The sequence below is a fragment of the Salarias fasciatus genome, chromosome 23, assembly GCF_902148845.1.
Source record: "Salarias fasciatus chromosome 23, fSalaFa1.1, whole genome shotgun sequence".
NCBI classification, from domain to species: Eukaryota; Metazoa; Chordata; class Actinopteri; order Blenniiformes; family Blenniidae; genus Salarias; species Salarias fasciatus.
The window spans coordinates 1,306,975-1,319,397 of record NC_043766.1 but is presented as its reverse complement, the minus strand read 5'-3'; the positions used below and the strand labels follow the sequence as shown (position 1 = coordinate 1,319,397).

Below are 12,423 nucleotides of genomic sequence, written 5' to 3'. Positions count from 1 at the left end.
CTGATCACTGTTCAATCATCAAAAAGCAACAACAAAAGTGAAGAGCTGTCATCCAGACGGAGGAGTCGCGCAGCGAAGCAGATGTTGATGCAGAGCTAAAGCATCAGCTGGTGTGGATGTGACTGAGAGTGAGACGTCCTCATGTCCAGGGCTAACAGACACTCCCTCCGTCTTCATCCACAGTGCTTGACGCAGTTTAATGCAAAAAAAGTCTTGAATGTTGTCTCAGATTCTCTGGAGAAAAATTACTGTCCTTTATGAGATTTTTATATTTCTGTTTAGAGTTTTTACACATTTCAAACTAAAGCTGAAATACTTGTTTCATTTTTCACTGCTCGCATTTGTGCAAAGCTGCAAACCCTTAACCCAGACGTCTGTGTGCGTGAAACAAAACGTGTTCATAGACGCTGTTCCAGATGTTCCAGATGTCTTCTGTGAGATGTTTCCTTGTATGAGAGTACACCGGGTACAGTTTGATAACAGGGTGTCCTCCTGGCTGAGTGGCTGATACATGCTGACACAGGAATTACTGTCAAACGTCTCTGCCGGCGCGTCTCGGTTTTAGCTTCCTGTAGCGGCAGCCTCTCGTGTAGGAGGTTCTCATGTCAGGTTTAAATGCATCTGCAGACGTAAAAAATGAGATTTCAAATGAGACAAGTGAGTTTTATCTTCATTTTATCTGAATATTGTGATTCTGTCCTTGTATTTTATGCCTCCCTGTGTATTTCACTGCAGCTGTGGTGTGAGATAGTGAGCAGTTTCCCTGTGTTGGCAGAGAAGTGCCCGTCACGCTCGACTGATAACTTCCCCTTCAAAACACTGGGAAATTAGCCCGAGTATTGTTCAAAGGACACAGAAAGTGGACGTTCCTCACTGTGAGGTTGGTTCCTCTCACGGCAACTGAAGCCCTGTTAACACGACAATGTTTACAGGCGAAAGCTTCGGTTGAGTTCAGGGTGTCCATCGGTGGACAGATCACTGGAAATCAAGCTGAACTCCAGGACTTGAGTCAAAGAATGAAATCCTACTCATGAGTGAAATTCTGACAGTGCTAAAGGACTTACTTTTTAAATAAATACTTAATTATTCAAAAAATGCCTAAGTACTGGAAAGCACAATCTATATTTTATAATATCAATGCTCTTCTGCTTTCTTGGTGCTTTGACTGAACCTTAGTCTGTGAACCACAAACAGCGACCGCTCTGCATTTCCCCGTCAGTGATGAAATCAATGAAAGACGAAGCACGTTTAGTGCTTCTTTCCTCTGCTTCAGTAATCACACACCTCTGTGTGTGTGTGTGTGTGTGTGTGTGTGTGTGTGTGTGTGTGTGTGTGTGTGTGTGTGTGTGTGTGTGTGTGAGAGACAACTGAGCACTGAAGAGGAAACAGTAACACTGATAATCGAATTACGTGCATACTTCAACTCAGAAGCCTACAAAACAATGAACACCAGATGAATCCCTCTCAGCAGAGCTGCTTTCAGTGAGACAAATCCAATGAAATGAAGATCAACTTGAATCCAAGCAAAGGAATCACTTTTTTTTTTCTGACTGAGATAACCTCCTCTCAGTTTTAGAAGGCGAATCTGGTCCATTTCTTCAATGATCAGCCTGGAGAAACTCACTTCAGAGTCCTGGAGATCGATCCAGCAGCTCTGAAAGCTTCTCCCATACAGCAGAGGCTGGCGGGACAGTGCTGAACCGGAGAGACTGGCTGGACACAGCTGGACACAGCTGGACACGCCGTGGAATATCCAGGCCTCCTGTGTGTGGTATGGTACGGTATGGTACGGTATGGTACGGTATGGTACGGTACAGGTTTTCATGTGTTTCCACTCAGTAAAGTTATGGAAGGTACCAAGAGAACTGAACCCAACTGTGGCCATTTTTCATGATCCCCTTTGAGGTACCTGGAGCAGCAGCACTGCCGCCGGCTGATTGGTCTGAGAGTGTCGCCATGACAAACACGCCATGGGGAAGAAGAAAAATCTGTATCATCAATCAATCAATCAATCAATCAATCAAATCAAATGAAACACACACAAGGTGAGGCCGACCAGGAGCACGTGCTGCTGCATGCAGCTGCTGAGAGCTCGTCCAGGAGAAACCGCTGACCACAACCTGCCTTATAACCGCCAATGCTGTGCAGTGAGCAGAGGATGACTACAAATGAAAGCAGCGCCTCCTGCTGGACGACACTGGACCTGCATGTCTGGAGCTTCATACCCATCAGTCAGTTCAGCACAGAGAAATAAGTGCATCATGACTACCCCCTCCTCGTTTTAACTTCAGTCACCTCAGAATGCCACAGTGAGTATAAAGCTAGAGTTACACATCAGTGAGACAAACAAACAAATATCCTGCAAAGCAGGGTGAAAATATGAAATGGCCACGTTGTTTATCAGGACAAAATACACTTTATGAGAGGAGATAACATGCAACAATCAGGTGTAGGAGATGCTACAAAGATATCAACTGTGTGAAGAATAGTAAATTATTTCCCGTTGGTCCCGTACACGGGTTATTTATTTTGGTCCAGTGGTTGCAATGAGCTGCTTTTTACCTTGGAGGGAACCAGACCAGTAATGTATCAGCCTACCTTTACTTTGTCCAAATCCTTTACAAATCCAAATATTTCTGTTGGCTTGGTGGAAAATATATGACAATGTTATGAAAGAGTTTTATATCTTTTGATGAAACCTGAACAAATTTAAATTTACAGACGAACAATTTAGTACATTTTAACTATTCTCCTTTCAAAATAAAGTGAATTACTTCAACAACCAGTCCATATCCTCCTGGTCCTGAAAGTGAACATTGTTTTAAAAATGTGTTTGTGTAAACGGCAAACTTCTGTGTATCTTTGGGAGATTACAATCTGTGTGTCTGTGTGCTGAAAGCTGTATGATACGGTTCTGGTGTTAGGTCTGCTGTGTGATGACCGATTCTCTGTTTACCATCAGCTCCAAGCAGGCCAGTGCAGCTCTGCTTGCTCCATTAACCCTCGTACACATCACATATTTCAGGAGTCGAATTCTGCTCCAGGAGACCAAAACCTCGTCTGTCGCTTTGTTTTCCAAACTGCTCTCTGAAATGTTCACAGCTCCTCGTGTGGCCTCATTAAGTCTGAGCTCTGAAACCACCCCTGCACTCTTTAAAAGAGAGAAAAACAACACTCTGCTATTCATTTTTTTAAATTTTTATTGGATTATAAATCTTTCAGGAAGACTGTTTAAGGATGAACAGCTTTTGTACATGCTCACTTTCAACAATTATGGCAGAGGACGTAGGGATCAAGCCAGAAAAGAGGGTGGATTGTGAGCTCCCTCCACTCACTCTGGAAGCTACAGTGGAGTTTCTAGGTCAGGGTGGAGAAATGAAACGTCCCCCTCTCTCCTCACCACCATCACAGGCAGCCTCACAACATGTGACGGAGCTGAGAAACAAGCCGTGATCACATCTCAGCCACAAGGCAGCACTTCATACAGAGTTCAGATGACTCACCGCAGAAAATAAAGAGACGAGGGGAACATAACAGGCTATTGATCCCAGAGGGAGACCGAAGCTCTGGAAGCTTCTGTGATGCACCGCAGCAGCTCTGATCCCAGCCTGGGACTCCTGGGACTGCTGTGTGGACAGGAACAGAGCAGGCCTGGCAACACGTGCAAATTAAACAGCTTTCACAACACAAACGCCTTTGTTTTTTTAATGTTTTACATTTGTGCCACAAGGCTAGAAAAATAATACTTTCATCGATGTGTCCATATTGAATCAAAGCTGAACTCCTAAATAGATTTTAATCCAACCCAAATCATCCAGTTTTAATCAAAAACCGTCACGCTGAGCAGGCCAATTTAAAAAACAACGCTGATTCTTCAGTTTATTTCCCTGGAAGTGAAGTTGAACTACGATGTTAAACTGCGATGTTAGACCAACAGAAAGATGTCTTTAGGAAAATATCAAGAGGCTGCTTGAAACGGCTGTTTCATTAAGATGCTTTGATTTTACCTCATTTATTTTCCCTTCCTCTTTTTTTCGTGAAGTTAAATCCACACAGACAATAAAAAGGCTCTCCTGTTTAATCAGGTCCACCGCTGTCCTTCTAATTTATTAATTTCAATCCAGAAAGCTCAGATTGTTTTTTAAAATCTGACTAACTGAACATTTTAAAACCTCAGTGAGGATCAAGTTTTTCACATCAGTCAGTGAGAACCTTCAGGTTAATTAGAATTAAGCCACTGTTCCTCTGCTTTACTGATACAATCCAATACACTATGTTGACAAAAGTATTCGCTCGCCTGTCTTCGCACGCGTATCAACTCCAGCGACGTCTAAAACCGATCATTCCACGAAGCTCTCTACACACTGGTCTGCAGCTCATCCGGCGTTTTCATGAAGTCTGGAGGCCTGCAGGACGATGAGCCTCGGCATCCATTGACCAGCTGCTTTGGTTCGCGATGGCTTCCTCTGTTTCAGAACTACAAACAGCTGACTGAGAGGAAATGTGCTGTCTGAACCTATTGCTCGGGTGACTTCCTGTCTCTCTGCCAGTCTGCATGCAGAGGTGACTGGTTTCATACACCTGTGGCCATGGAGGTCAATGATTTGGACAGCTGAGAAAATACTTTTGGAGATGTAGAACAGCTGCGAGTAGAGTTCACATTGATCAAATCACTAGTTAAAAACTGACTCAGCATTTGTTCAGGATTCTCATAATATCTTCTCGTGGTTATAACAAACTCAAAAAGACCTTTGCTAAAAAAACAAAAAAAAAAACCAAAGTTAGGAATGTATTTTAGGCTCTAATTTGGTGAGTGTAGCATATATGGAAAGAAACGTTGGCGGAACGTTCGCACAGCTGTTTCCAAAGTGAGGGAGAGAGAGAGGGAGACCTTTGAACCGCTAACTGAGCATTAAGGAAGAGCAGGAGGAAGCAGAGAGTGCTGAATAAAGTCCAGAGAGGGGAAGGGGAAGAACCACCAGAAGCCCCCCTGCTGGGTGGAGGAGGTGGAGGAGGGTGAGCGAGCAGATCCCCGGGCCGGTGGGTTGTTGTTGTTGCCGTCGTTGTTCACCTCAGCCCTGCGGCCAGCTTCTCCATGGCGGCCTTGCGCTCCTCGGCCTTCTGCTGCGACCGGCGCAGGACGTTCCTCAGCTCCTGCAGGTGGTCCAGCGTCCCCACCAGCTCGCCCTTCACCGTCTTCATCTGGCTCTCCAGCATCTGCGTGTGGTGGAGGGAGTTCCTCCTGTAGCGCCTGCTGGAGCGCACCTTTTCCTCCAGGTCCTCCACTGCGGCGCCGGGGGGGGGGGGGGGGTATCAGAAGTCACAAACGCTGCAGCCAACACCGCCCAAGCTCCGGCTCCGCTCGCCGTACTCACCCATGTTCTCCTGGTAGTCCTTGCTCTCAGGACCGGGCTCCGTCTTCTTCTCCATCAGGCTCTTGGTGTGCTGAAGCATCTTCTCCATTTTGAGCAGCTCCGCCGCCTTGGTGTCGCTGTCTCGGCGGATCCTCAGCATCTCCTGCTCCTTCTGAGTCAGCTCACCGTCGAACTTATTCATGTCGAGCAGCCGTGGCGGAGACGACGTCTCTGGAACTGAGTCTTGAAGCCAGTGAGGATCGGCGGCTGAGCCCTCCTCCGCTTATGGACGATGCCTGCTGCTCGCTGCTGGGCTTCCACAGCTTTTCCACTTGGCTTTTTATAGAGCGTGACCCCAGCACATGCCCGGAAGCCATCTGAAGAGAGCCGGCTCTCAGTGCTCCGTTACATCTGGAGTCATGAGACTGTCTCCACAACGCCCGGAGAGAAGCAGCTGAAAACATCCCCGCTGCCGCCGCTCGCTCGGCGACCGGCCTCCTGGGCGACCGGCCTCCTGGGCGACCGGCCTCCTGGGCGACCGGCCTCCTGGGCGACCGGCCTCCTGGGCGACCGGCCTCCTGGGCGACCGGCCTCCTGGGCGGGCCGGGCTGCCGAGGGGACGGAGCTACAGCCGAATCTCGACGGCCGCTCCGGGCCGTGGACGGCCGCCACGGCAGCGTGTTCAACAAAACTATACATACACTGTCACCTTACAACAGCTGCTTCACAAGTGAGATGAATCAAGTCTCCTCAAAGACCGTACGACATGAGGACGCAGTGTGTGTGTGTGTGTGTGTGTGTGTGTGTGAGTGTGTGTGTGTGTAACACAGTGAATAGTTAGATGTTGGACTCCACGTGAGTTCCTGTCACACAGCATCAGTTCCTCCTCAGTCTTTAAAATAATTCATTTAGTCCATAAAGGAAGTGAGCATCCCTCCGTGTGCCAAACCAAAACACACAACGTCGCTGACAGTGACGGGATTTGTTCTTCCAGAAAACAGCTTGGTCTGTTGAAGTTTCATTAAATGATCTCTATCTGTTTCTATCTGTGTCTATCTGTTGAACCTTGAGTCCTCTGGAGGTTTTCTCTCGGATCTGTTCATCCCTGTACTTTCCTCCTCAATCAATCAATCAATCAATGTATTTTTGTACAGCCCAGTATCACAACAGCAGCTGCCTCAGAGGCTTCAAGATGTTACATTGGTTGGTAAAAATAAAAACAGTGAATAAGCATAATGTTAATATGTCAAATTCACAGTAACGAGACAGAACGAAGCAACCACCGCCTTCGACCCTCACATCCGGCAAGAAAAACCTCCAGAAACCCAGTGGGAGAAGAAGAAATCTTGGGGAGAACCACAGTATGGAGGGATCCCTCTCCCAGGGACGGACAGCTTTGGCAACAGCTAGCATGAGACAATAAGAAGTAAAGCCTAGGACAATGTTGAGGACAGTCCGTTGGACGGTCCAGCACAAGAACCACGGATCCCAGAAGTAGAACTGAAGCCAGTCCACGGGCAGGACTGACAGGAGTGTCCTCCCGGTCCGGACAGAGCTTGTTCGTAGGCCCTGTTATGATTAGGACAGGGAGCACCTCCACCTGTTTCAGCCCCGCTTCTAAAACTACTTCATGCAAGAATCTTTTCACAGTTGTCGTGTGGGTTGTTGCTTAGCTTCAGACTGCTGAGAAAGGTTTAGCCTCTCCTTGATCTGGCTTCAGCCTGCATTCATTCTCGGTTTCATCCACGTCTCAATAAAGCAAATCTTAATGTCTGGGTTTTTCCAGACCTGTTTCTGTCCAGGTCTCAGTGGGCGGCCGTGCACTTCGTACCAAGACCAGAACCTCTCGTGTCCTGACCCATCCATCACAGATAGATAGCCTGCGTTGCCAGAAAAATGCCTCTGCCGAAGAAATAAACCCAGTGCTGCTGAGTCACACATAAACACCAATAATAATTAAATCACTAATAATCAATTATCAATGATAACTTCAGAAAACTGCTAATTATTTAGTAAAAAAAAGCAACATTTTTCTCACCAAAACCCCTGAATATTTTAGATAAATTCATCCTCCTTTCTTTCCTCAAAATCAGTTCAGTTTCCCTGTTGTACAGATCATCTCTGCCTTTCAGTTCCATCATTTTACATCCATAAAGCTGGTGCTGAACGTCCAACTCGCTCTGACAGCTTTCTCTGAAAACTCCATCCTAAAAATGGCTTCAACAATAAATCAGAAACCAATTAATTTCTTCCCCATCAGCCACTGTGGCTTGATGAAGCAGCATCTATAAACCATATTTCTGCTCGTGCCGCTCGCTACCGATGCAGTTTGCTAGCTGTGGCTACTCCGCTGTCGGACTGTCCAATCAGAGGGTCTGAACACACCGACGTCACCGTAGGCCTGCTAGAAGGCCCTGAGCCGTCTGCTGGACATCTGATTGGTTGAAGCAGGAGTCTGGTGGACGCTCTTTCTCCTGCAGGGCCAGCAGGGCTGACTGGGAAGGCCTCAGCCACATTTCTGTGACCCTCGCAACAGGTGATGGCTGAAATGTGATTGGTCAAATGCTTTAATATGAAAGAAAAAAAAAAAAACCCATCGAGAAGCAGCACAACCAGGGCAAAACTATGAAAGGAAGTGGACAAATCCTTTGGAATTATTCAATAAGTATTCATGGACAAAATGTAATTACCATCTCTGTCTTTCTAACACGGCCACCGTTCATTTCGTCCTTGTCTCTCTCTAACGTGGGGACTCCGTGCTCAGCTCCGTCAATCGTCTGCTGTCCAGGCAGCAAAGCCGACATGATGAAAATAAAAACTTGCAGCATCCCGGCTAATTTATGCAGAACGAACCATCTCATACCTGGAATCCAGTGTGAGGAGGAGCGTGAGCCCGGCAGCCAGCCGGCTCCTGAGGTGACGATCATCTCTACACCGGGCTGTTTGTGCCGGAGTCGTGCTCTCCTCCACGGCTTTAATCACACCACAATAAAAAAAATGCTATCAACACGTTGATTCTCTTCATCCTGCTTCAGGCCCTGGCAGAGACCACACACCAGAGAACAGGTGTTAAGATGTTGAATTGTAATCTAGAGTGATTTCAACAGTTTTACTTCCAGTGATCAGTGATCAGTTTGTTGAGAGTTCAATCAAACAGATGCTCCAAACCTCGGATGAACTGCTTTATCCGACACAGGGCTGCTCTGAGGCTGAGGAATAACATGCTTTCCACATCCGAGGCAGACGGGCAGGTAAACTAACCGAACTGGTGGTGGAGAGGGAATACGGCTTCTCTACCAGCTGATGTCCTGAAGAGCAAAAACACACTCGCTTCCCGAGGGGCTTGTGGAGGGAGGAGAAAGACTTTTACATAAATAGACTGCACTGGACTGTCTGACGTGTAAACTACACAGAGAGGATAAAGCTTTTTGTGTTTTTGTCATTTATCTGTTTGAATATTTTTACCGTCCTCACAGGAAGGTTAGTGTCAGAGCTCTGAATGCTCTGCCTCAGTGAAGACGATCTACTCTTTTAATGACATTTATCTATTTATTTATTTGCCTGTCTCTCTTTAATTAGTAAAGCTCGTCACACACAGCACACCTTCAGTCTACTTATCTTTATTCACTGTGACTCCTGAATCCTTTTCCTAAACAGATTTGATGTGAATGTGTACTCCAGCCAAATGTATGTTTGCTTTTGTGTTTTATTTTGAAAATATCTTGGAACACATTACGATGTAAACCAAGGTGAAAAGTGAATGTTGTGTTTATGAGATAATGTATCTGTTCGTTTGTGTCAAATGAATCAGCAGTGATTGATTTCAGTGATCAGAAGTCAATACGTGCTGCTCCATGCTCACCATCACATCGGGAAACTCAAGTGTTCCTCATCCCATGGTGCTCTGTGGTTTCTTTTCCTCAGCAGTGTGACGTTAACTCTCCTAAAGCCACAGGCGGAAATACCAGAGAAATACAGGAGTCAGACGTGCTTCTGCATTTGACGAACAATAAAATGCTAGTTTGGCAACATATTTGTAAGAGCGAGCACTTTTCTGTGGGAGGAAACGTGATTGTTTGTGTCCTTCTTTCGTTCGTTCTCCAGGGCAGCCTGCCCTCAGACAGGCCGGTAACATGTAAGTGGATGAATGTGATGCTTGAGCCACAGTGGATCAGCTGTGTGTCCGCATGCTGCCTGTGGGCAGAGCCCAGGCGTGTAGTATTGATTCATTCTGCCCCCGATCCAGCAGGTCGGGATCTACGCGTCTGGTCACGCGGCTGCTGCAGCTTTTCTCATCGCTGTGTGTTTGGAGTTTGTTGTTGTTGTTCTTGTTGTTCTAATCGTTGTGGAGGTCGGTAGTTTATATGTCTGTAATTTGTAAAGTTAAAATTCACACTATTTGGGTAAAATGCAGACAAATGCCAGAATATACACCTACATCAATGCAAGAGCATCAGTTCTACATTTCACATATATGTGTCATAAACAAATTGGTTTTTCTCAAGATGGATTGTTCCATTCTAAACAGGCCGTTTTCACCTGCGTGTGCTCTCCTCTCTGCATCTGCTGAACGTCTTTGAAGTTGGCATCATGGGAACAACAGAGAGATTTATCTGGGTCATCAAACACTAATATTTCACCCTGTCTTTCCAGAGGCTCTCTGCGAGCGCGTGAGTCATCACATTTACATAAAGCTCTCTCAGAGCCATGCGCGCCATCTGTTACGTAATTCTGAACCACAACGGCAGAAATCCAGAAAAAATAACTCCTCCGTGAATATCAGTCCGTATGGACTCTGTGTGTGTGAACAGTGGGAGAATGGGAGTGATGAGCACTCTTACCTCACAGCAAGAAGGTCCTGGGTTCAATAGCCAGTGCTCTCTGGAGACTGTGTGAGGTTTGCATGTTCTCCCCAGCTGTCAGTCTCTATGTTGGCCCTGTGATGGACTGGTGAACTGTCCCGGTGGACCCTGCAATCGCCCATGAGCATGGGATTGGCTCCAGCACCCTGTGTGAGAGAGAAGTATTGCATACAAGAGATAAAGCATCATTCTTTTTTTAAAGGAATCAAAGCTTACACACATGTCCATACCACAGCTTAGTTTCCACTCTTCGCAAATAATTTGATTATTGTGAAATTATAGGCCAGGTAATTAAATCAGCCAGAGCAATAAATAAATAAATAAATAAACAAATATTTAATACCTTCAGGGTTTTAACCCTGGGGACAACTGAGAAAATTAAGAAAAAAAAAAAGATCAGTTCTACACATTGTGAATATCTTTTGCCTTCAGGGTGCCAGACTGAGATGTGTAGCGGAGCGTTCTCGCCATCAGAGGGAGGACTCCATTCAGTCTGCAGACAGGGCGGGTGCTCGGTGCTCTGTGCTCGGTGCTCGGCAGCAGATGAACGTCCTCTGGTGGAAGTTTGTTGGGTTTGATGGAGGTGGATGGAAAGGCGAAGTAATGGGCATGGAGCGGGCGGAAAGGAGATCTCCGACCGCACCGGGTCCAAATGATCATCTTTATTATAACAATAATCTCTCCTATTCATGGAAACGACAGGTGGCTGAAACAGGAGGATCATTAATCAATCCACTGACGCAATAAAAGCTTGTTTTGGTTTGTTAGATCATGGGGGGAAAAAATATCTCAGAACAGCCATCATCATATTATCCATATGTAAAGTGAGAGGTGTCTACACAATGGCCAAAGAAATGGTAGAAAACATGGAAAAGGATCACGCTGTACCCACAGACGTGACGGCAAAGTGAAATTATTAACTTACAGAAAAGAACATTTGTTTTTAGAAGAAAATATAGGCGAACTGTGATTGATCCTTTAATATGGTCAAAGAGGAGAGACGAAAACATCGCAGCATCTGCTGAGTGAGTGCAGTCACTGCTCGGCTGAACGACCGAGAGAAGAGAGAAGAGGGACGAGGAAGGAGCAGGCCATGCACCGCCCACACACACTCACACAAACACACACACACTGGCCTGCAACTGCAACTTCTCACTGCGACTGGTGTGTGGTCGCACAAAACTCACCCTTTGCAATTCCTTCGCCGAACCGCTTTGGCCAGCTTGGTGTTGATGAGGACCCCAGACGGACCGTCCGTCCGCCTGCCTGACCGGAGCGGCCCTGAAAGAGTCCGACTGGCTGGTGGCTCTGCCTGCGCCTCTGCGTGGAAGAAAAGGTCGCTGTTTGTTTGTTCTTTTATGGAAATAGAAGTTTTTTCTCCAAATCCACCCACTCAAAGTGCCTCAAGGTAATCAGCGTTACATAATGGCAGGAAACGCCGCTCTTTATCTGCATCCAGCAGTTTCTGCAGCTCCTTTAAACACTCTCCTCCAACACTTCACAGCCACAGAGCGATGCTCTGTGTCCTCTCTGGTTGTCTCCATACAGAATGCAGCTTTGCAGCTATCGTGGCACTGTGCCACATGAATTCTTTATATGGTTGCAGTTGAACCTGCCCTGTTGGAGGCTCTGCCGATTCCTCACACCCTGCAAGAATTTAGCTTTTTAGGAAACAGAATCAAGAAAAACGTCAGACTGTTGACTGGTTTGATGGACGGCAGTGCCTGAGCTGCCCCAGCCAGTGTGAGCGCCCATCCAGCCTCCGATGGAGCGCTCAGAGGGTGGATCGTAATCCAGATGGTAATCCAGACAGTGATCCAGTCCAGAGGTCTGAAATCCATGAACAGTGTTACTGGACTGGGACCGCCATGTCCTGCCACCGAAAGTCACTGTGCTGACTGGATGTTTATTCCGCTATCACGACGTTGTGCAGACAAAGCCCGGGCAGGACATCCACAGTTGATTTCCACGCTCCGGCTGCTCAGACGGAGGCCTCCCACTGAGGTGTGAGCCTCGTCCCAGAGGACCTCGCTCTGGCAGTCTGCCTGGAATTACCGGCCTGGCTATTGTCTGTTGTACTCATTTTTTTCTTCATTCTTCATTTTTTTCCCCTTACTTTCAAACAGGAAAGCATTAAAATTCTCCTCTGAAGTCCAGCAAGCTCTTCCCTCAGAAGCTGCCATTACTTGTGCAGGTCACGTCCTTGA

At 46.7% G+C, this 12,423-nt stretch overlaps 1 long non-coding RNA gene across 1 annotated transcript; it reads right to left on the bottom strand.

Moving 5' to 3' along the window:
* Positions 1-8,957: 8,957 nt before the first annotated feature.
* Positions 8,958-11,538, bottom strand: LOC115381830 (uncharacterized). The gene is made up of 3 exons (XR_003930464.1): positions 11,404-11,538; positions 10,196-10,362; positions 8,958-9,297 (listed from the first exon to the last, which is right to left on the bottom strand). It is a non-coding gene; the product is annotated as an uncharacterized LOC115381830 (long non-coding RNA).
* Positions 11,539-12,423: the final 885 nt, after the last annotated feature.